The sequence below is a fragment of the Physcomitrium patens genome, chromosome 8 (assembly GCF_059467195.1).
Source record: "Physcomitrium patens ecotype Gransden chromosome 8, ASM5946719v1, whole genome shotgun sequence".
NCBI classification, from domain to species: Eukaryota; Viridiplantae; Streptophyta; class Bryopsida; order Funariales; family Funariaceae; genus Physcomitrium; species Physcomitrium patens.
The window spans coordinates 15535515-15548359 of NC_143417.1; the positions used below are offsets into that span (position 1 = coordinate 15535515).

At 30.5% G+C, this 12845-nt stretch overlaps 1 long non-coding RNA gene across 1 annotated transcript; it reads left to right on the forward strand.

Annotated features, from left to right (window-relative positions):
- Positions 1–1327: 1327 nt before the first annotated feature.
- LOC149988492 (uncharacterized) lies at positions 1328–3132 on the forward strand. The gene is made up of 3 exons (XR_016504633.1): positions 1328–2397; positions 2666–2764; positions 2953–3132. It is a non-coding gene; the product is annotated as an uncharacterized LOC149988492 (long non-coding RNA).
- Positions 3133–12845: the final 9713 nt, after the last annotated feature.

Here is a 12845-nt window from a genome sequence, read left to right on the forward strand (position 1 = left end):
GATTGTTCCAATTAATCCATTCATCAACTGCTTGTATAAAAGGGAAAAACGTCCGCATCTTGCCATGAGCTACTGACAAAGCCCTACCTTGCAATGAGATTAAAAGATGTAGCCACTGCAAAAATCAGCTGTCAGAGTTCTATCCTACCATTTAAGTCCAGAAAATTTGTTCACGGGAAAAGAAATCTAGTGAGAGCATCTCTGAGAGCATGCATCAAGGATTCCTGAGCAATATTTTTGCACATTTCCCTGTTAGTCTCTCCGTCTATCCACATTCAGTTCACCGTAATCTCAAAACTCTTGATCCGCCTTCTTCTTCACACTCTCCCACACTCCAAACTCACCTACCTCAACAGTCGACTCAACTGACTCGCGATAAAATAAGTCCTTAGCTCTTCACACAGTGCGGCTGTGTCAGCGGAGGCTCGCAATCCTGCAGGCAATCATTCAGTCCCCCATTCAAAATCCATCGACGAATGTTCATCATCCAACGAATGAAATCCACATCAGCGTCACTTATCTCGGGCTATTGCTATCTGTAATTCTAACCCCTGTCAAACAATCCAACACAACGAAATTTTCCAAGTCACGTCCACGTCAATCTCCGGGCTACAGCTCTTATAACCGCGACATGCCAATATGAATAGAGCCGTTCATCTAATGACCAGCCATCAGCCTCATTAAAGTGGCGGCGGTGCTCTCCGTTTTACTTTCTTAGTTTTTGTTTGAGTTCCGGAGATGTTGTCTTTTTGGAGGTGGATGATTTTCAGTTTGCGCGTATCTCATCGTGGAGCGCATGATTGAACATTTTCGATACGTTGGATATGATCAAGAGTTAGTGGATATCAGTTTGTGTGACAATTCTAATTGCTTAATTTTTTTACAGTTTCGCTTGATGGTTTTTACGTCTTGGACAAGAGGTGAACTTTCCGCACAGACGATTCCTCGTGTGGTAGTTGACGTGGACCGAAGTTTGGAGTTGAAAGTGAAACAACTGTCTAAACTGCACTTCGACGTATGCTTCACAAGTCTTACAATTTGTCATGAAACAATATTCATGTGTAGAAATTTAAAGCTTCGTTTATGATAAGCTATCCCATTACTTTCTCCAACTCCTGTCTCTATGTCAAGAATGATGTTGCTCTTGGTATGTGACACCCTAGTGATGACCTAATCATTGAACGTGCAAAATGCAAGTCTATCGTCTTTTCCTAGAACTGTTTAGTTCTTTTATGCTAGCATCTCACGCATACGCATATGTCTTATAATTGATGAAGAGGTGTTTTTTTTTTTTTTTTTTTTTTTTTTTTTTTTTTCCGGTGATTACAGTCTTCTGTTTTAATTGCCATGATGTGTGTGTCAAGGATACTCTGAAACAACTTTACATATTGACGGATTATATTTCTGCTGAGTACTCTCAATGTATACTTTTAATGGATACAAATTTCATGTCGAGAATTAAGGAATTTTCTATTGGACTGGGTGCGTTAATTTAGTGAATTACAGGAATGCTGACAGCTTGCATGTTTCTTTTGTACGTTATGAGTTTCATCCTTTCATGAATGTCGATTCCAGATTTGTAATACAAGGATTTAACTACTTATCGTATTTTGAGTTTCAGGTAAAAGAGAGCGTAACAGACTATTAGACTGATGACGATATGATGAACACCATATTGACTGTGTCTTCGGGACTTTAATGGAACCTCTGAAACTGATACAATACGAGACTTCGATGAAATTCTTCATCGAAAGAGAATTGCCTATAATTGCTTCACAACAGTTAAAACACTTGACTTCATTGTGCGATGGTTGCCCTTCGCGGCAAGAATGCGGGGTGTTTAGGAGCATTCGCTTAAAGTAGAGAAGTCATTAAAACTTATATTTTCTATTTGTGATCGCCAAGAAAACTACATGATAAAATTTCTGAAAGTAATTCTTTCAAGATTTTTTATGTTAACAAGGAGCCTGTACTAGCGGTAACTTGATGAAATTTGAAGATTTTCAAACGTTTTAATCATGGTGATGATTTTTATAGTCGTTGGAGGTGGTCGTAGTTTAGAGGCATCAAGTTTAGAGGTTGGATCGATAGGTACAACACATGATTTTGCGAGCGTGTTTTTGACCATAGTCGCGTAGGATCTGTGAGTTCCCTCAATCTAACGAACTTCAATATTTGATAGGAAATTGGCGAAGTGAATCTTAAGTGACGAAAAGGTTAACTTCTAATCAGCGAGAAGGATGTAATTTGATTTGACCTCATTCTAATCCAGCCACTTATGTCTCAAACTCGCTATATTTTTTCTGTGGATGCAGATGTGAGACCCTATCAAGCAAATTCATGAACTCTGTCAATGTTGTTGCAGACCTGAGGCTGCACAGGGAGCCTTTACACTTGGTATGTTCGTATTTCACGAAAACAATTCACTAGTTTCAAGAGGCAGTCATAAAATATGTCGTGATTTTGTGGTCTTTTCATTGAATGACGCCAGTAAATTACGTTAAGGTGAAGGCACTGCGTAATTTTTCGTTTCTTTCTCCTTTTAATTTTTTATTATCTTTTTTCAGGTGACCGTTATTGCAAAATGAAATTCGAAACAAATAATTTTTGCTAGGATTTAACTTACCTCGTCCGTGATTGCATGACGGCCACTTAATTGGAGCAGGGCTCAATGCTGAAATGATTCTGCCTGATGCTTCATCACTTTTGTGGAAAGAAAAGTCTTTTTTTTGTTATTAATTACAGAAAAAATGCACAAGATCAGGTACTTTGGAAAGTGCTGAAATAGAAATTACTTGCATGATTTTGATTTTGGGATAAGCTGGATAGATTGATTATCGGAACTTCATGCAGATATCACTTGGGCTTCTTCATCTCTGTAGTACCCACTTTCTTTGCATTTGGGTTTACAGGCACTTTGAATTGAAATACCCATCGTTTCTTGGTGTGCAGAAAACCGGAATTACTGCTCCTCTAAGTTTAGTGAAGGGTGCCTGTTCTAATGGTATGGTCGCTGTTGTTGTTACCTGCAATAGATTCTTCAAATCTTGCCTTCCGCCATTTTCAACTGGAAATTCTCGGATTAAACTTTCTCTGAAATTAGTTAAGTAACGATTTAAATACGCTGCGCAATCTATGATCTTGAAGCACTCAACGGTTGAGTTGGAGTGGCAAAATTTGTCAACTGAACCTGTTAAACATTAACATTACTTCAAGGTCCTTATGCTCATTAGATGCTATCGCGTCTTTACAGTAGGTCGATCCTTTAATTTTTTTTCAATTAATTGCACTGGTTGTCATCTATTTAACTATATCTGAACCAAGGGATTACCTTCGGTCTGCTAGATGAAAATTATGATATTTATGTTGATATTTATGTTGAAATTTTTCTAACTTTAATGGTATTTGATAGTGGTATTAACTTTATTACTAAATTTTTACCCTTGTAAGTGTTATCTGTAGTATCACAATTCCAATATGAAACCTTTGTTTTTTAATGCTTTGTGAGTCTTCTTGTATTTTAGTATAATTATTTGAAACATATATATTTTGGTATTTAACTAAAAAATTAATTAATTAAAAAAATATTTTGTGATTTGTATTAGATTACATTACAATTTTTTTGTATCTTGAAATAAAAAGTGGAATAAGTTATAGATATCATAACTAATGCATATTGTTACAACTATGTTTTCGATAGATTTTATGGTTTTAAATATTACATTCATTTATTGATTTTTATTTTAAAATAAAAGATATAGAATTATTGATGTTTTTTTGGTTAAACTTGCATTATATTAATTAAAGAGTATTTATAATTAAAAAAAAAAATTAAATAATAAGAAGTGTATTATTACATTTATCTTCTATTTAAATTTTTAAACATGAATTTAACTATATTAAATATTAAAGTATGAAATTATTAATATATAAATAATTTAAAAAATATAAAATAAATAGATTAAAGATATCCATAGTTGAATTGAGATAAAATTTTAATACCATTGTTAATAAAATGATAGATTTAATTTGCTTGTAAAGATTATATGGCAAGGAACAACTTGTATAGATAATATCATGTATGTTTCTTTGGATATTATTAATAGTAGAATATATATATATATATATATATATATATATATTATAATACTTAAGTAAAAAATAAGTAGAAATAGATTGAAATAAATTAGATAAATAATTTATTTATTATAAAGTATTGAATGATATGTCTTGAATGTAAATTTAATCTTTAGATGTACTTAAAGGTATTACATGACTATAAAACATTCTTCCACAAATTTCTTATATCTATGAAGCTATTGAAGATGTATTCTATTGCTCAAAGCTTTGGCTTGTAAGCCTTGTATTTCTTGTAAGAATCCTACATAGTTTTTTTGTTATTTAGTATATCTGGAGAAAAGATTGATACTATCCTTAGTTTCATTAATAATTTTCTTTTACTTTAGTCTTTTTTTAAATATCTTTTGTCTTTTTATATTTGGAAATAATCATTCTTATATATTTTTATTCTAAAACTATATTTTATTTTAACTTCTTTTATCTTTTTTGATTTGAGTAAATATTTTCTTAGCAAGTATATCCAAGTTTATATTATTTATAGTAAAATAGTTTGATGTTCTAATTTATTAGAATATAGCATATACAAGACGAAATCGGTATTATGTAGCTTATACTTTTTAAAAACATTATAATTCTATTTTTAAAAAAACTAATTGTATTGATTTTTTTCTATGTTTTTATTTTGTCAATATATTTAATTTAAGTTATTATTATTTTTATTTCGTCTCTTTAATTAAATTTATTAAATATATATATTAAATAGATATTGACTAAAAAATAAAAAAAATAAAAAAAAATCTAAAAAAATAATAATTAAAATTCAAGAATTTATATAATGTATTAAAATAAGTTAAAACTTCTTTGTGGTTGCAATGTAAGAAAAAATCAGACCTATTTGGATAAGAAATATTTTGCATAAGAGAAGTTAAAACGATTTGAAAATTTTCAAAACTCTATTAATTTTATTGATACATTATTTTAACAAAAATATTTTTTAAATAAATATTTATGTTACAATCATATTATTAAGACATATTATAAATTAAAGAGAATGTTAAATCAGAAACAACTTTTACTAAATCAATCCACAATAAAAACCATTATTATGCCTACCTCATTTTCTGTCTCTATTTTCTCTATTCCTAATCTTTGTGCCTATTCTTGGTACTTGTCCTTCCTCTCCTCTCTCCCTTTAGAACTCTACTTCTTCAATCAATATACCTTGCAATAGATATAAGTTTAGACATATACTCTATATGAAGAGTTACTAATACTACTGGTTCAACAACACAATATGGATGGAATTCAATGCCATGGCAAAGTTTTTCAATCAACACAAGCAAGTAGTAAGCGTCCACTACTTTTTTTAATAAGCTGATACTAAAGACAGACAATACATTTAGAAATCTCTATCCAATAAGATGCACAATGTACCCAGTAGCGGCATGATGTGCAAGAGTATGGTTCAAGTGGCAATGAAGTAGGTAAGTATCCCATGAGCTTTGTTGAAGTCAACTTGATATGCGAATGACAAAAATTATGTTGGTAAAATAGCATTTGTTTGATGGATCAATACCAAGCTTAACCTTGTACTAAGAAGCAAAAAGAAAGTTCACAAAAGAGACAGGGGATATAGAAAGGGAAGCATAATAATGGTTTTGATAGGTAGATCAATTTAATAAAAGTCAAGGTCAATTTAACATTCTTATAAATTAATTTTAATTTACATATAGCTAAAGATGTTATCTTAAATATAATCTTTAATAATAATATATTTTATAATATCTACCTTTAGTTTTAATTTTATAATTTAAATATATTAAAATCTCATAATTAGTTCAAATTATTTTCAATAAAATATCTAATAATTTATTTTTTAAAATTATTTATTATATATACATAGTAAATCCTAACATTTTGTAAATAATATGTTATATCATTTTATTTTGTAAATAATATTTTATATCATATATAATTTAAAAAACTAGAGACTTATTAGTCAATTTAGCACTAATACTTTCTAATAAAATTTAAACTCTAAAATCTAATAATTATGCATATTTTTGTAGAATAAATTATTTGAAGATTCAATCAATTTGATGAAACCTACAAAATCATTTATTTCTTGAAAGAAAAAAAAAACTTCAAATTGTATACTGTTATATATAATTACTTATAATTATTAAAACATACATACTAATAAAAATTAAAAACTAAACAGCACAATATTTTGTTTGAAACCATCATATGTTTAAATTTTAAAAAAATTATACATGTTTCAATATTCCATACAAACATAGTACTATAGTAACAAATGTATAAGCAAAATTAATATTAATGAATAAATAAATAAAATAAAAACCACATCAAATTAACAAAAAAGATACCATTTTTATTTTTATTAATTTTTTTCAGAATGCATACTACATGTGTGCATGTTGGAGACTTTTTCAATTGTATCAATATAATAAAGAATCTTAGTTTTAAGACAAAGAGATTAAAAAACCTTCTCATTAGCCAAGAATATATGTTATCCTTTTATAATGTAAAAATACATACTGCTATTTAACAATGAACCTCTCCATATTCAATCAAGATTCTTTATCTCAAAAATAGTAAAGCCAAAAATACTACAATAAATATAATTTATTCTAAAATTTGTTAAACCTGCCATTTTAGCAATTGAATTAGGTAATAATTATCTTTGCCAATAACATTGAAGAATTGTTATTAGTTTCATTATTATTTGATTTGGTTTGATGTTTTTTAGTTAACATTTTTGTAGAAGTTGTTGATTTTTTATTGGACAATCTTTTACTTGCGCAACAATATAGAATTCTACTAATTCTAAAAAAACAATCAAAGGAAGTTGCCCACAATCATGTCCAAATCTCATAGTGTATTCACACTATTACACTTACACACTACCCACATTGTGTCAAAAGCAACACAAACAGGTACTAGAAACTGTTGAGAGCATTAAATGTAGCCAACGCTCTCCATGATATTTACTATAGTCTACAATAAATACTATAGCTATAGTATTTGGAATGTAGTAGAGAGAAACTATTTATCCTTTTTCCTTCTCTTCTTGTATATGAGACACAACCAGATCAATAGATTTTTATGTGTGAAGCTCGCTCTCTCTCCTTAAAAACCTTCTTGTGTGTATTATTTACTATTATTCTTGTGTGTGTATATGTTACTTACTACTACTCTTGTATCTTTCTAAATATTCTCAATACATTATCAACATGACTCTCTTCTATACACTATCTTAATTTTTTTTGCTCTAGACTTGACTTGTCAAACCTATTATTACTCTTGCTTCCTGTTTGACTCATGATCTTACTGCACTTCTTGCTAGTCCCTTACACATTAGCTGCTTGCTTAGAGCACTTGCTCCACTCTATGCCTTGCTTGCTTAGAATACTTGCTTCATCCTAGCTTCTTTGTTGCGCCCCACTTATGGTATCAAATAACTACCAAACTACCGCCAAACTGCCACTGTTATTGACCATCAACTACCTTCGAATAACTGTCAACTCTGCTATAGCCGCTGATTGCAAATTATCGTGGACCTTGCCACTATTGCCACCCTACCACCCTACCGCTATCGCCTTGTTGCTGTCGCTACCTGTTGCCGCCATCCTACTGCTACTCTGCTGCCATAATCCACAACCTTGTTTAAAAAAAAATAAAAAAAATAAAAAAAATAAAAAATTTTGATTTTTAAGTTCAAATTTATCATTTTATTTGACTTTATATTTTAAGGTATATTTTATTCAATTTTTTTATTTGATCTTATATTTTCTTTTCAAATTTATAATAAGTGCTTCAATATCTTCAACTACTTCTATTATAGTTATAACTATTACCATTGCATCCCAATATTTTCAAGCTTTTTTATTTCTACCATTGATTGTTGATGGAAACAATTATCTATTATGGACAAAAATAAAAAAAAGTAAATTTATTTACAAAACAACTGTTAGATGTTATTATATTTGAAAAATATCCTATAATAAGTATTTTTATTCTTCCTGCTATCCGTTGGAAAGCATTTCTTCTCCTTCGTTGTCATCTTGTACTTGCATTACAACATCAATATTTAAAAATGGAAGATCATGCAGAACTTTGGAAGAATCTTAAATCCAGGTTTGATCATCAAAAGTCCATTTTTCTTCCATATGCAGGTCATAATTGGACACATTTATGTATCTTGGATTTTCCAAATTTAAATGCTTTCAATAGTGAAATGTATAATATTTTCTTACAATTACGATTATGTAGACAAAGCATCTCTAAAGAAGAAATGATTGAAAAAACTCTCTCTACATGTCCTCCTGCATCTGATGTGCTTGCACAACAATACATGAATATAAAATTTTAGAGTCATTCCAATCTCATGTCTTATCTACTTTTTGCAAAGAAGCAAAACGAGCTACTCTTCCGCAATGTAGAAGCTCGTCCTATTGGAACCACAGTTCCAGAATCTCATGCACTTAATATTTTAAAGTCTAAAAAAAATTATATAAACATAGAAAACATACTCATAAGTATCAAGGTAGTCATAATCATGACCATTTCTATCCATATGGAAAGAATAAACATTCTACTATTAATTATAGTAGAAAAAAAAATTAGAGATGTATTCTTGCCATAAATGTGGATTGATTGGACATTTAGTACATGCGTGCTGTATTTCAAAATATTTTATTAAAATATTCCAAAAAAATAAGAAATTACAAGCTGAGGCTTGTGAAGTTCATATCATGGATGCATCCATGGATTCAATTGGTGCTGATGATTTAGAAGCTTATATGAATGACAAAACTCCTAATGATGAATCAAATGATACTTTCATTGATTCTACAACAATACATACTATCCTGCGGGATAGATAATTTTTTATTAAAAAATCTTTAACTTGGCAAACTAAAAATATAATGACCATGGTTGGAGTAAATGCGTTTTGTTTCGAAAAAGGCATAGCGATGGTAAAATGACCTAGGGATTCCATCATAAAATATAAACATGCGATGTTTACATCTTTAGAACTTTGGAGTCTGATCAGCTACTGAGATATGTGTATCAATAGTTATCACCTCTCGAATGCCATTTTAAATAGAAAAGAGGTTTTGGTTCTTACGAAGAACCATAAAGTTATTGAAAAAGCTTTTGCTACAAAAAATGGTTTATACTGAATTGCGATTAGGCCTCCCATTATATTTAATTTTTCATCATCTATCATAGAGAGTCGTGCTTCTCTCTGGCATGGACGATTGACACATCCAAGATCTACATTATTTAGAAAGATCATTCTATGTATAACTGGGCACAATTTAAAGCCTAAAGATATAGACTCTATGAAATTATGTTGTGCATGCATGCAAGGTAAGTTAATAACTCGGCCTTCAATTTAAAAACTTCCACAAGAATTACCACCAATGCTTAAAAGATTGCATGGTAATATTTGTGGTCCTATTAATCTAATATCTAGACTATTTCATTATTTTTTAGTCCTTATTGATGCATCAGATAAACAATCACATATTTCATTATTATCAATTCAAAACATGGTGTTTGCCAATCTTATATCTATTATTATTTATTTTTGGGCATATTTTCTTGATTATCCTATAAAAATATTGCATATAGATAATGCAAAAGAATTTGCATCAAAGTCTTTTGAAGACTATTGTATTGCAACACGAATTAAGTTGACATATTGTGTTCCATATGAACATGCTCAAAATATACTTGCAGAGTCATTTATAAAGCGTATACAATTCATTATCTGACCACTCTTCCTTCACGTAAATTTACCTGTATCTATGTAGGATCATACAGTCTTACATGCTGCAGCATTAATATGCCTCTGTCCTTCTTCTCTTGAAATTGTTTCACCACATGAGCTTATTTTCGGCCGTGTTTCAAATGTATCTCATTTACAAGTATTTGGTTGCCGTGCTTGGATTCCAGTACCAGAATCTCAATGCCATACCATTGGAGCTCATTGATAAGAAAGTATATATGTTGGTTTTGATTCAAGAAGCATTATTTGTATTGTTGATCCATCAACTGACACATTATTATGTGCACATTTGCAAAATTGTAATTTTGAAGAAAATATATTTCCATCTCTTCAAAGAGAAGTATCTAATCAACAAAGAAATAAAGTACTTGTATTTGAAGCACTGAAAATGTATACCTTGAATCTCGATCCTAAGACATCTTTGGTAGAAACTGAAGTTGCTAAGATTTTGCATCTTAAACGGATTGCAGATGAAACACCTAATGGCTTCAATGATGCATCTAGAATTACAAGAGTTCTTATCAATGAGGCTCAAAATGCACCTACTTGGATTGCATTGCCATTAATTACAATACCTCAAGTTATAACAACAACAACTAAAAGAACTCATGGACCACATAAGCAACCACATAAGAAGAAAACTATAATATTGATTAATCTTGGTATTATTGAGGAGGTGATGCGTCGCTCTCATTGGGCAAAATAAAAAACTGCTATTGAGGAGGAATATGCCTCTTTGTATAAGAAGAAAGTCTTTGGTCCAATTATAGATACTCTTACATCTCGCCCTATGGGATATAAGATGGTATTAATATGCAAGCGAGATGCTCAAGGTCAAATAATCCCCTATAAAGCTCGTCTTATTACTTAAGGATTTACTCAACGATTTAGCATTGATTATGAATCCACATATTTTCCAATCATGGATTCAATCATATTTTGATATATTATTCAAATGGCAGTTCATGCCACCTTTGAGATGCATTTGATGGATGTGGTAACTACATATCTATATGGTTCTCTTGATGCAAATATTTGTATGAAAGTTCCACCTCGCTTAGAAATAAAAACTCCAAATAGACCTACTCGAGGACAATATTGTGGTATTAAATTATATAAGGCCTTGTATGGTTTAAAAAAATCCGAACGTATGTGGTATCAACATCTTTGAGATTATTTAATTACAAATAAGTTTGTAAGTAATCCATTAATCCCTTATTTGTTTATCAAATGAGATAAAACTGGTTTTGTGATCATCGCTCTATATGTTGATGATCTTAACCAAGTAGGCACTATATTTGCATGTATTGTAGCTACTAACCTACTTATACATGAATTTTAGATGAAAATGCTAGGAAAAACAACTTTCTGTATTGGTCTTCAGATTATGCATCTCACAGATGATAGTATTTTTTTTTACCAACTAACGAATATTAGATAAAACTTGCAAAGATTCAATATGATTGATGCTTATCTATTGTCCATACCAATGATGGTCATGATCCATACCATCCATGCGAGGAGGAGGAGGAAATATTGGGAGATCAATATCCATACCTTGCAGCAGTTGGAGTACTTTTATATTTGGCTACATCTACAAGATCAAATATTGCATTTGTAGTTAGTGTTCTTGCAAGACATAGTGCATGTACAATACTATGACATTGAAATGACATCAAACATTTATTACGTTATTTAAAAGGTATTAAAGACTTGGCATTATACTACACACAATTTGTAGATCCAAAATTGGTTGGATATTGTGATGCAGAATATAAATCTGATACTACAACAATTAAATCTAAAACATGATATGTATTTTTAAGACATAGAGCTAGAATATCATGGAAATCAGTGAAACAAATAATAACTGCAATTTCATCCAATCATACTGAAATTATTGCTTTATATGAAGCATTTGAAGAATGTATTTGGTTATGATTAATTGATAAATTCATTCAAACAACATGTAGATTTTCATATGATGATTCTCCAACTATCTTGCATGAAGACAATAGTGCTTGTATTACATAGATGCAAGTTGGTTTCATTAAAGGCGACAAAACAAAGCATATTGATCGAAAGTATTTTAGTTATATCCATGACTTTATTACTGCTCAAGCACTTATAATTAAGAAAATTGAATTTGCAAATAATCTTGCTGATCTCTTTTCTAAAGCTCTCCCATTGTACAACCATCGTTGACTTACTTATAACATTAATATGCTACGACTTGCTTTTCTTGAATAAAAAAGTTAATGAACTCTTTAAATAATTAAAGAAAATGATGTTGTACTCTTTTTCTTTCATCTATGGTTTTGCCCTTAAATATAATAAGGTTTTCTTAGATAAGGTTTTAATGAGGCAACAATTATTGATCTTGTGAGATTACATAAAAGTATACATCATAATTCTATAAAAATTTTATATTATATAAATATTATGATGAACGAAGAGGAGTGTTGAGAGCATTAAATGTAGCTGACGCTCTCCATAATATTTACTATAGTCTACAGAAAATACTATAGCAACAATATTTGGAATGTAGTGGAGAGGAACTATTTATCCTCTCCCCTTCTCTTCTTGTATACGAGACACAACCAGATCAGTAGATTTTTATGTGTGAAGCTCTCTCTCCTTAGAAACCCTCTTGTGTGTATTACTTACTATTACTCTTATGTGTGTGTGTGTATTACTTACTACTACTCTTGTGTCTTTCTAAACATTCTCAACAGAAACAAATACATAGTGACCCCTCCATCCACTATATACCGTATTCGCTGGCGCATACATATGTACACGTGGCACTAGAACCTCGTAACCGTAAACATACGATTTACGTACAATACAGAATATACATACGTAATAACCGTATGGAATCGGGTGGAGGGAGCATTTTCCGAGGTGGGCGAGTCCGCCAACCTCGTCACCTCCGCGCCCCCCGTCC